Source organism: Micropterus salmoides, unplaced genomic scaffold (genome assembly GCF_014851395.1).
Source record: "Micropterus salmoides isolate LMB-PRFRI ecotype aquatic unplaced genomic scaffold, ASM1485139v1 Ms_hic_scaffold_19, whole genome shotgun sequence".
Taxonomy (NCBI): domain Eukaryota; kingdom Metazoa; phylum Chordata; class Actinopteri; order Centrarchiformes; family Centrarchidae; genus Micropterus; species Micropterus salmoides.
This window is the reverse complement of record NW_024041039.1, coordinates 31,448,223-31,459,958: the sequence shown is the minus strand read 5'-3', so window position 1 is coordinate 31,459,958 and position 11,736 is coordinate 31,448,223.

Below are 11,736 nucleotides of genomic sequence, written 5' to 3'. Positions count from 1 at the left end.
TTAAATTGCAGTCTCAAGGGTCAAGAACAAGCTCAAGTTGTAATAAACCAGAATAAGCCGCTCACATAAAACTTGGACAACTTTTACCACAAAGTTGAAATATAGCTATTAAGGCGTAGCAAATGTAGATTCTCTTTCACATGACACCTCAAATCCATGTCCTCCAGAAATGCTGCCATGCTCAGTAGAGGGACCTGTTTTCACTCCTCCAGCTCTGTATGAGCACACCATCTGCATAGCCTCTGCTGTCTGCTGGCGCTGAGGCTCGTCAGCAGCACCCACTATATTGGCTCCGTCTGAGGTGCCTGCTGACTGCACGCCACAGTAATGTAAGTACAATTCTTTATCATTTACATGTTCGAATATCCAGCCATTCATTTCACTACAATGTGTCCATATTTCAAGGAGTAAACATATTTCAACTGAGTATGTTAACCATTTTAAATGCATAACAAGTTACACAAATTTATGGGACATACATTTTGATGTCAAATGAAGATAAGGTTGTGGACATGGGAAAAGAGCAATCTTCTGTGAATGCTTGCCTTATGATCTCTGGCTGGTCCTATAGTTGACCCTCCCGCATCACTAATAGAAGTATCTGTGCTCTGACTGAAGCCTGTGCGGTTGAGAGTTTAGGGACTCTGGCAGAATGAATGCCTGGTGTAATGAGGTGAACAGGGGCAGTTTGCAGGGAGAGGAGCAGCTCAGTTGCAGGGGAGCAGAAAATTGTGGAGCTCTCAAGTGTTCAGTGTTAGATAAATATATAATTGTCAAATAAATAATCACATGAATGACCTGTATTCAAGTCTGCGTTTATTTCATAACATTTTTCCCAATAACTTCACAGTGCTGTTGTAACTGCCCTCTCACTGTTCAGCTTGTCACATGCCCTTTGCCTTTCAGGTCTCTCAAGCCTCACACATTTCAACCAGTTCACACACACACACACGCCACACCTTGTATTTTTCACACTGAGAAGTAAGTTAAGGGATAATGCCCACAAAGTTGTCCCACTATATACGATTAATGGACATGGCGCCTGCATACGGAGTGAAGTTTTACACCAAGTTCATAGCTTTCTCTGTATTTAGTTATACTAAATGCCAGAGCCGTTAAGTCAATCAGAAATTAGATTTTTTTGTGATCAAGGATGGTGAGAGCAGCCAAATCCGTGCTAAATTATTATTGATGCAATTAAAACCTCTGGCTTTTTTAGCCAGTTCTGAAGTATTCAGATCCTTTTTTAAGTAAAAATACTAAAAGCAGGAAAATGTAGAAGAAGCCTATTACATTACCATTATTCATTTAGTTGACACTTTAGTCCGAAGCGTCTTACAATTGCTGTATATGTCAGAGGTCGCGTGCCTCAGACAAATGAAAGTAACCTACTCAAAGCAGAAAGTCCCCATTGACTGTTATACTATTTTAGGGTTGAACCTGAGTAGTCGATAATTCGATGCTTCGATGCTTCGATGGGCGGAGCCTGCAGCACTATCAACAAGATGATCGATTTGGGAATTAGCATAGGAGTCCTCCGTTATTTGAGAAATGGTAATGAATAAAAAGCTGATGGAATCACTTCCTTAACTTTAGGTACAGCACTATCAGATAGACAACTAATGGAAGTTCTGTCTGAGGGCTGGTAATCCAGCAATAGCAATCCAAAACTTATCAAATAGTGATTCTTTGGGAACACTATTAAATGTTCAGTTTTAATGCCATATGTGAGAACAGGGTCGAGGGTGTGGTTAAAACAGTGAGTCGGTTCATGAACACTCTGACAGAAGCCAAACAAATCTAATAATAAGCGCTGTGAGATAACTGTTGTTGTGATTTGGCGCTATATAAATAAAATTGAATTGAATAATGAGATGAACACAATTCTAAGGCTTTCATAGTCAACGACTACAATTTTGACACAACTATTAACTTTTGTTTCACTCAACCTTTAAAAAACACAAAGAAAATGTGTTTTTAATTAGATTTTTTTTACTGTATTGATTCAACATCTGACTTGTGTAGTTATACTGTGAGCTGAATGCAATTAAGGTCAAGCTGGTTGTGGAAAGTGCAGGGTCAGGGGTTTGCTCTGTGGGAATGAGTAGGCTTAATGGTGACTTATTGCCTGTGTTGATAATGTGCAGACTAGTGCTGTGTCACATGAGCCATTTATTCTGCGCTGTAAAAACAAAAGAGACCATGAATAAATGTGCGAGTTGAAGGGGTGGGGTCTGCCTGCATTGTTCTCTTCGGAAATAAAAAGTGTCTGTACTGTGACCTGCAGAGCTGAGGTCCCCAGCTTGTGATGAAGTTGATATTGTCTTGTTAGTCTCCAACTTTTAAAGCCCTATGGCATTTGGGAGATTTTCAAATGAGCAGAGACAGTTTGTCCCCCAACCCAGTTGAACATGTAGACTACAATCTAAATGAATGTCAATTTTTCATGCCTGCCTGTAAATAGACCAGCCTCGTTCTCTCCTACCTTTGTAATTGGAGTGTGACACTTTGTTCTACTATGATTGACAGTGATGGACTATTAACACTAAGGTAACAACATCTAGGTGAGTGACTTGATCTCCATCATGCTTTTGCAAATTGAACCTGCAAGCTGCTGCAAAATGTTCTCTTCATTCTGTGTCATTAAGCTGACTCACTGTGCACATACCAGAGATGCTCACAAGTCCAAGTCAAGTCTCAAGTCTCTTGGTTATAATAAATGTTGCGTCACCTGCTGCATTCAGTCCAGGCTGCTTATAAAACTAGCTATAAGGAATTCTGTAACTGTAACCTGTTTTTCACTTACAGAGCACAACCACGTAATGTACAATGGAATAAATGACAGCTTATTAACTACTGTAAGTCAACACACCGTGCAGACTCTCAAACCAGTGTAACGTTAACTAAATAAAACTGTAACGTTACATGATCAACAATAAACCTGTAACCTGTTTGCAGCCAACGGGAATAATTAAGGTGATGGCAGCCAGCGGGACGTAAATAATTACGTTTATCGACCACCACAAGTTTGGCAAGTAAACAAACGTTCATTCATCTTTTCATAACGAAGGACAGTCGGACCTAACCTTCGGTAGGTCGTAGCTAAAGCAAGAAGCAAGCTAACGTCAGATGGCCAATGCTGAGCTAAACACTTACTAACCTATTTTGCGTTCATTGCTTCATTGTTTGGGCCTTGTATGAATTTTTAAAGCCAAAGCTTATCATGAATGGCTCAACAGCTGCTGCTGTTTGCTGTCCCCTTTACGCGTGACCGCGCGCAGCAGATGCTACGAATATCAGCACGCTCATCAGACGATTCCTAAAAATAAACATTGTTCACGAGTCCCGCACCTCGAGTCCAAGTAGAGTCTGAAGTCACTGTGAGTCTCTAACACGAACATGCATTTCACCAGTCAGTATACTTAAATGGAATGAGGAAAGGGTGATGGGTTGATTGACTAAAGAAGTGTGTTCCAATATCTGTTTCCATTTTGGATCCTGTTTTAAGTTGTGAAAATACTTATTGTTAAGCTCTGCAACCAACAAATCTCTCATCAAATCTTTCATACATAATTTCTATTAGACTGTCTATTTTGTCTATTCCTGACATCTACACAGAACAAAGAAGTGGCGATGTCTACTGACACATGTTACGCAACACCATTGTTAACAATGCTGACTGTCTGAGCATAGGAAACTTAAACAACAGAGAAATGCAATATTTGGGGGCCGGGGGTAATCATGACAAAAGGGGGATTGACAAGTCCTAGTTTAAATGTTTATTTACCGTCCATCATGTTAGAACTTAGGGCATTTTTGATCACTTGAGAAGGACGAGTGCTCGCTCGTAGCCTGGCGCTGCTGTATTCTGTGACCCATCAGATTCTGTGAACTGTCTGTACCACTACCACCTGTTGCTACGCTTTTCTGTGTTGATATTGCATTTGGCTGCTTCTCTCTCTCCCTCTCCCTCTCCCTACCCCCTTCCCCCAGCTGGTCGAGGCAGACGGCTGCCCACCCTGAGTCAAAGTTCTGCTCAAGGTTTCTACCTGCCTAAAGGGAATTTTTCCTTGCCTGTACTTGCATATGGTGGGAAATGTTGTGCTCCTATTGTTTCTTAATGCTGCTTAAACTCATTTTAAAGATTAGTCAGACAACTATATGGGGAAAAACTACTTTTGTAGTGTTTTTTTTACCTTCTCTGATTCTTTCTGAGGCCCACACTGTTTTTTTTCCTGCTTCGGTTGCTGTTGTCAGTAGCACCTGATCTCATAGAAGCTTCAGCCTACATAATGAAAACCAGTGCAAACCAGAAGTAAATTAGAGTCAAGCTGTTGACTGAAGTCATAGAGAGTGTTAGCAAATAGGAAAGTGAGCTGACGGCACCTGCTTAAGCAGATAATCAACGCAATGTCAACTTTCTGTGATCGCTGCTGTTTTGTATGTGCAGAGGTCGCAGTGTGGAGACATTCCACACCCTCCTCCCAGTTCCTCCTTCACACGTCAAATACTCATCCCCTTCCCCTCTGTCTGATGAGACAAATATTGAAATGAAGTTTGGACGTCTGTGGCTCGCTTAACAGCATGGGAATGGTGGGAGAGGTGCTATATAATTAAAAATATCATTTCAGCTCCTGCTCGGCCTATTTCCATTTAGAATTACCATGTCTCCACAGGTAAATTGCTGGCTGTACTCCTGCGATGATGGTAATGAGCGGCGGTTAGGTCTGACACCACGTCTCTTTGATTTAACCTAAATGAGAAATTTGCCATCAACAGGAGGGACTCAATCATAGCGACTTTAAATATGATATGAGCCCAGCTGAACTAGAGGGGGTGAATCACAGTGTAAAAGTATGATATTAGGTTGGCTGATGGAAAGGGATACTCGAACCTTCAGAGGTGTGTGTGTGTTATCACTTGAGTCATGTCAACTCTCTGGGAAAAAACCTTATTATACAGATAATAATATATCAAAAACATATCAGCTGTGGCGTTGGCTCTGTCCTCGTTTTTGCAGACCGCCAGCTGTCACTACATTTCAACTAATTGTGCACTTCATTCAACCAAAAGAAAAAATAAGATTTTATCTCCTCCCACAAGAAGTGTATTCATCTGAGACATTTCATGGACTCTCAGACCTCCATTAACCAGAAAACCATCAATAATATCAAAGGATTTCATCAAAAGATATCAAAAGTTTTTTCTTTCAAGAGCACTTCTTGCTTTCTGTTAAAGAGCTCAAAGGACTCCCTCTAACAGTAAGTAGCTGCATTTTAAATTAATGACACATTTTGCTTTTAACATTTTTGGACTGGAGACAAAATGAGACAATTACCAGTTACCACAACCAGTGGAGGTCAGTAGGACTCATGGGAGGAACAAACCAATCAGTGGAAGAAGAAGACGGCACAGGAGGATCGCCCTTGAACGAGGTGTTCTTTGCTTTCAGTCTTGCAGTGGTTCTCAAACTTGGGTGTAATTCCATCCATAAGTAACACAATGAGAGATTGTCTGACCATTTTGGTCATGGGTATCACACACTTTCTGTAATAAAACATCTAAAAGCAAATATCTTATCAGATGGGGGGTCTACTTTGAGAACCACTGATCTGCGGAACGTTAGAGACTTAAGTCAAGGCCAAATTCCAAAGCCTAATTTAAACAATTTTCACATTACACATGTCCCCATTCCTGCCAGCCAGGGCTCATGATGCCAGGATGTTGAGGGCATCAGGCAGGAGATGATGGGTGAGGTCAACTTGCTGGTAGACAGTCCTGCATTGGACAGGCTTTGCCATTTGTCATCACTTCAACAATGATAATGTAGCTCTTACTGAAGTAGACCAGCTGCAGAACTCCAAGATCAGCCGTGGGAGAGTGGTTTTTGAGGTGTGCCTTTGGAAGGAAGAAATACAGGTGAAGAGGCTGTGGTGATGATCACAATGGCAGCCTGTTGTCTTTCTTGGTGCTTCAGAGATATGTCAGGAACATCCACATGGCTGCCCAAGGCAGGGTGATAAAAACAAGTGGACTATCCTGTATTTTAAGTGCCAAATGCCAGCCAAAGTTGAACTTTTTTACGTTATTTTTGCTGCTGTTATGATTGATTGTAAATTCTTCATGTACCAGTAAAGAATTTTTTTCCTTAATTAACTCTTTTATCTTTTATTATTAGGCCCCAATGAAAAATCATCTATTATCACATGACAAAGAGACATCAGACACAGTGTCCAAAGAATTGACATACTTATGTGCAAAATGTATTCAAATTTCAAATACTATTAGGACATTAGTAAACACATGTGTTACAGTAAAAATACTGTAACACATGTAAAACACTTTTCAGCTTGTCCTGAGAACTTCAAAGGAATTAGATACAAAAATGTAACTGTTTCCCATCTACCATTACAAACCTCTTCAAATGGCAACAGATTACTTGACCACAATTGTAGTCATCACGGCCTCAAAATGTTTCAGTTGTGCTAGAGTCTCCTCATGGCCCCCTGGCTTTTTCTGACAGGAATTCATCAACGCATCATCCACCCTATTAAGTTTCCGAGGAGGTGTTGGTATGGCAGTTGGTTTTTCTGCTACAATGCCGCTCAAAGGCTACTGGCAACTGCCACCAGCTACCAGCAACTTTTAAGGTGGAATGTTTTCTTGCATGTTACTCAGTGCCTGAGTTGACGAATCAATCAACAATTAAATGTGTATTTGACAAGTTTGACTGTTGCAATTGTTTTTTATTGGCTCTCTTGCATGACATACCTTTTTAGTAATGATTAGATCTTCAAGTGTTTGACATATTATAATGTGTATGAATTTCAACCAGAATATGCAAAGTAAATATGCCAATATTCTATTTCAAGTTAATTAGAGGATGGACAGATAACAGAGTGTGATCTATGCCATGGCCTCTCATAACTGAATGTAACTATAGATAACACACCATTTTGGCTCCATTGTGGAAAATTAAATAGTTAATCAATAAAGGTCAAGCTAATCTTTGATAACAGGAGGTTGTTGTACTTAAAATGTCTCTATAACTATTTTGCCATTGGTGCTTTGACATTTAATCTGACATTTAATCATTGCTTTAAAACACGTTAGCAAATATTTACACATAGATACGCAAAAAATATACATTTGTGCAGCGTCAATTCATACTTCTATAGATAGATTGTTGTATTGAATCTGCATCTTAAATGAATTAAATTTGAAGCTGGATACTGGGACTCCACTCTATTCTTTTATTTATCTCCTAATAAAGGTTAAAAGGAGTTTAGGCAGCTGGTATTCCTTGTGACAGCACAACTAGCCTGGGTTGAGTTAGCTGTTGTATTTTGTTTAATGTGTTCCGTGACTGAAGATTTTTTGTCTCCCAAACACTAAAAGGCACGTACTGCACTTTTTTACATTTACTCTGTTATGCCAAAATGGCATCCTGCCTATGCAGAGGAGCCCAGCCCAGTCAAGCTTAATATTTCCACTATGTTAGCCTATGATTATTAGTCATTAGTAACTCAAGACGAAAATATTAGCTTGATTGTGTCTGGTACTCTGAAGTCATAGCACGCTAACAGCAGACATGCATTATTAGAAAAGAAACTAAGTCGAATGATTTTTGTGTACTTTGAGTGTTGGACCACAGAAATTGGTGTGTCAGTTTAAATTAGACACTCATCCCATCAAGCTCCACTGTCTGAGTATCATGTTTACACTGCAAATCATGACTCAGCGCAGGAGAGAAGGATTGGCAGTGCCATTTGGGGGATTTGATTCTGCCTTTAAACAGTGCATCTTGGTTAACAGCACAACTGTAAACTGTCTGTAAAGTGAAAAATCAGGGAATGTTTATGTTACAAAAAACATGATTTGGACACACAATTGTTTGACGTCTTAGTCTTATAATAGGTAGATGTATAGATGTATTCAGGGAATTGAATTTGCCCTCTGAGGATCAATAAAATCTTATATACTATGAATTGTCCAACAAATGTTTGTTGCAAAAAAAAGGTAAATTCAAGTTCAGGTACTTTCAGGGGTCAAGCAGTATAGTCATCACAACAAGGTCGACTACCATTTCACTACTGCCTCTGCATGGAGCACAACAACAGTCCCTTAAAAAAGAAAGAACATTTACTGTGCAGATATGTGTTGCCTAGAGGATGAACACGTTTCTTTCAGTAGCCATGTTTCCATCTAATTGTCATGCGAATTTTAGGCGTACTTTTGAAATGTCGCAAAAAAGAAGAAATTGCGAAATATGTGTGTTTCCATCAGCTGGTTTGGAGCGAATAAACCAGGCTATGGTGAGCGTCGTTACATCAGTAGTTGACGTTACACATGGCTGTAATAAACAAGATGTATTGATTCCAAACCAGAAACAAAACCAGTCGCATGAACCTGATGGCCATTGATCTTAGAAAAATGGAGAGAGGTCCTCAGGAATGTGTTTCAAGCGGGCAAATTGCTACCAGCCATGTCTCTGCACGTTATAGGAAGATCCGGCGTTGTGCCGAGTTTTGCATGCACCTCAAAATAATGCTTTTAAACGCTATAATATCCTTTATGGTGATAAATGTATGAATGTTTAGAGTCGTTAATGTTTTATTACACTAAGTAGAAGTAGCACTTCACTTAGCCCTGCCCAGATTTGTATCCACCTCTTTTCTTAGCACAAACGAGCGTTACCAGCCGCGAGGTGCAGGAAGTTCTCGGCAGGCATGCAGAACTCTGCACAACCGGGCAAGACGCCGATAGCAGAAACAGCTGTCACTCTTTTTCAACAAAAACCACCTCAAGTGAGCGTAAAAACTTTTTTGCGAAATTAAGGATTTTTTTTCGAATATTGGCGTTTCCTTTCCTACCTTTTCTAATGCAATACTTCAAAATGCGCATTAAAAAACATTGATGGAAACACGGAAGTTCAGTCAGGAAGTCTGACTATCTTCCTGCTTATCTATTTATTCCAATCATTTTGTTGCACTCATAAAACCATTCCTTTTTCTGCTGCTGTCAGCTGTCATTTCAGCGTCAGATTGATGTGACCCTCCTCTACTTTCAGTTTTCATCACATCCAGCACCCAGGGGTCCTTCCATTGAGCTCTTGGCAGCTCAAGTTCTTCTCATCCATCTAGATCTTCAGCCATTGCTCTTCAATGGGGTCTAATCGCCAAAGCCACTACCTATTGTGCACAGTGTCAGTAAATTGCATTCTCTAAATGAAGTCTCTCCTGATTGAAATGCCAATGTGGCTTAAAGTCTGAGTGAGTCACGGACTCACAAAACACAAAAGGGTGATGAAGGGAAAGGGATGGAGGGAGGTGATGAACCAGACATTTTTAGGTAAATCCCTGGAATTTGGGTCTCGTCTGTGGTGACTGCTGAGGATGATGAAGATGAGATGGAGCTATCAATCCAGATGGTTCTGCTGAGCGTCTGTGACATCAATACCACCATAGATAAGCCACAGCCCTCCTCAGCTCCTTGTACAGAAAAAAATGCAGCAGTCTAAGTCAAGCTGTTGTGATTGGTAATACATTACAGCTGTGACCATGAAATCAGTGAAATCAGGACTTAGCGTAATTAGCCACTTTGAAGCGGAGATTTGATACCAAAATCTTTGACAAAATACCAGGGATCTGGTGATACTTAATGATAATCTGATCTCCAAGTCTCTCGTCTCATGTGTTTTCCTACTTAACAACCATACTATTTTGGAACAGTGAGATGGGCCCTGGTTTCCATTTGGACTGTTTGTTAACGAGCCAGACAGAAATGCCACAATGCAATACCCTCAATTCCTATTTGTAGGAGAGAGCCCAATGTGACACATGCACTTCTTGAAAGAGAAATAAGGAGCATAAGTATAATATTACAGTGTTATTAGGGTGGCTTTTCCCCCTGCTGTAAATACCTCTGCACTGGCCCCATACAGCTTTAACACTGAGTTGATTTGCAGTGGTGTTTGACAGATGGCATGCAGGTTCTAACAGAATTCAGGGTGGTAACATATTTCTTTTAGCGTTCCTTTGTGTAAATCAGAATTATGTCAATGTTATACATTAAAGCTGCACTAATGAATATTTTTTACAGTAACAATGTATCACATGCTGATATCAAATGTGAGAGGGGTCACTCATAGTGATGATCCCTCAGTTCTGTGGAGCTTTGTAGGTAGCCTGGTTCTAGACTTCAGAATGACCACTCACATCTCCAATTTATATAGTCATTCAATTACCGTAAAACTTCAATTAATAGCTGAGCCCCAAATAGCCGCCTACCCCGTTTACTGGCCTGGCGTGAGAGCACATTTTGACAAATAAACGCAGGTCCCCATTAAACGCCTGGTCTGGTTTTTATATAAGTTCTTTGGATGTATAAAACCTCTTAAATCCCGTGGGGTCGCCGCTTTAGCTGCTTAAACATATGATCAATGTGTCAGTATGGACATGCTACACATCGTTAGATCGGTTAGATTCTCCACAATTCATCGTTTAGTTCATTCAACGGAAACAACAAGCCCCAAAGTCTAATTCTTATACACTGCTCAAAAAAATAAAGGGAACACTTAAACAACACAATGTAACTCCAAGTCAATCACACTAATGTGAAATCAAACTGTCCACTTAGGAAGCAACACTGATTGACAATCAATTTCACATGCTGTTGTGCAAATGGAATAGACAACAGGTGGAAATTATAGGCAATTAGCAAGACACCCCCAATAAAGGAGTGGTTCTGCAGGTGGTGACCACAGACCACTTCTCAGTTCCTGTGTTTCCTGGCTGATGTTTTGGTCACTTTTGAATGCTGGCGGTGCTTTCACTCTAGTGGTAGCATGAGACGGAGTCTACAACCCACACAAGTGGCTCAGGTAGTGCAGCTCATCCAGGATGGCACATCAATGCGAGCTGTGGCAAGAAGGTTTGCTGTGTCTGTCAGCGTAGCGTCCAGAGCACGGAGGCGCTACCAGGAGACAGGCCAGTACATCAGGAGACGTGGAGGAGGCCGTAGGAGGGCAACAACCCAGCAGCAGGACCGCTACCTCCGCCTTTGTGCAAGGAGGAGCAGGAGGAGCACTGCCAGAGCCCTGCAAAATGACCTCCAGCAGGCCACAAATGTGCATGTGTCTGCTCAAACGGTCAGAAACAGACTCCATGAGGGTGGTATGAGGGCCCGACGTCCACAGGTGGGGGTTGTGCTTACAGCCCAACACCGTGCAGGACGTTTGGCATTTGCCAGAGAACACCAAGATTGGCAAATTAGCCACTGGCGCCCTGTGCTCTTCACAGATGAAAGCAGGTTCACACTGAGCACATGTGACAGACGTGGAGAACGTTCTGCTGCCTGCAACATCCTCCAGCATGAGTGGTTTGGCGGTGCCATTAGGTACCGAGATGAGAACCTCAGACCCCTTGTGAGACCATATGCTGGTGCAGTTGGCCCTGGATTCCTCCTAATGCAAGACAATGCTAGACCTCATGTGGCTGGAGTGTGTCAGCAGTTCCTGCAAGAGGAAGGCATTGATGCTATGGACCGGCCCGCCCGTTCCCCAGACCTGAATCCAATTGAGCACATCTGGGACATCATGTCTCGCTCCATGCACCAACGCCATGTTGCACCACAGACTGTCCAGGAGTTTGCGGATGCTTTAGTCCAGGTCTGGGAGGAGATCCCTCAGGAGACCATCCGCCACCTCATCAGGAGCCCAGGCAGGGACGTGCACAG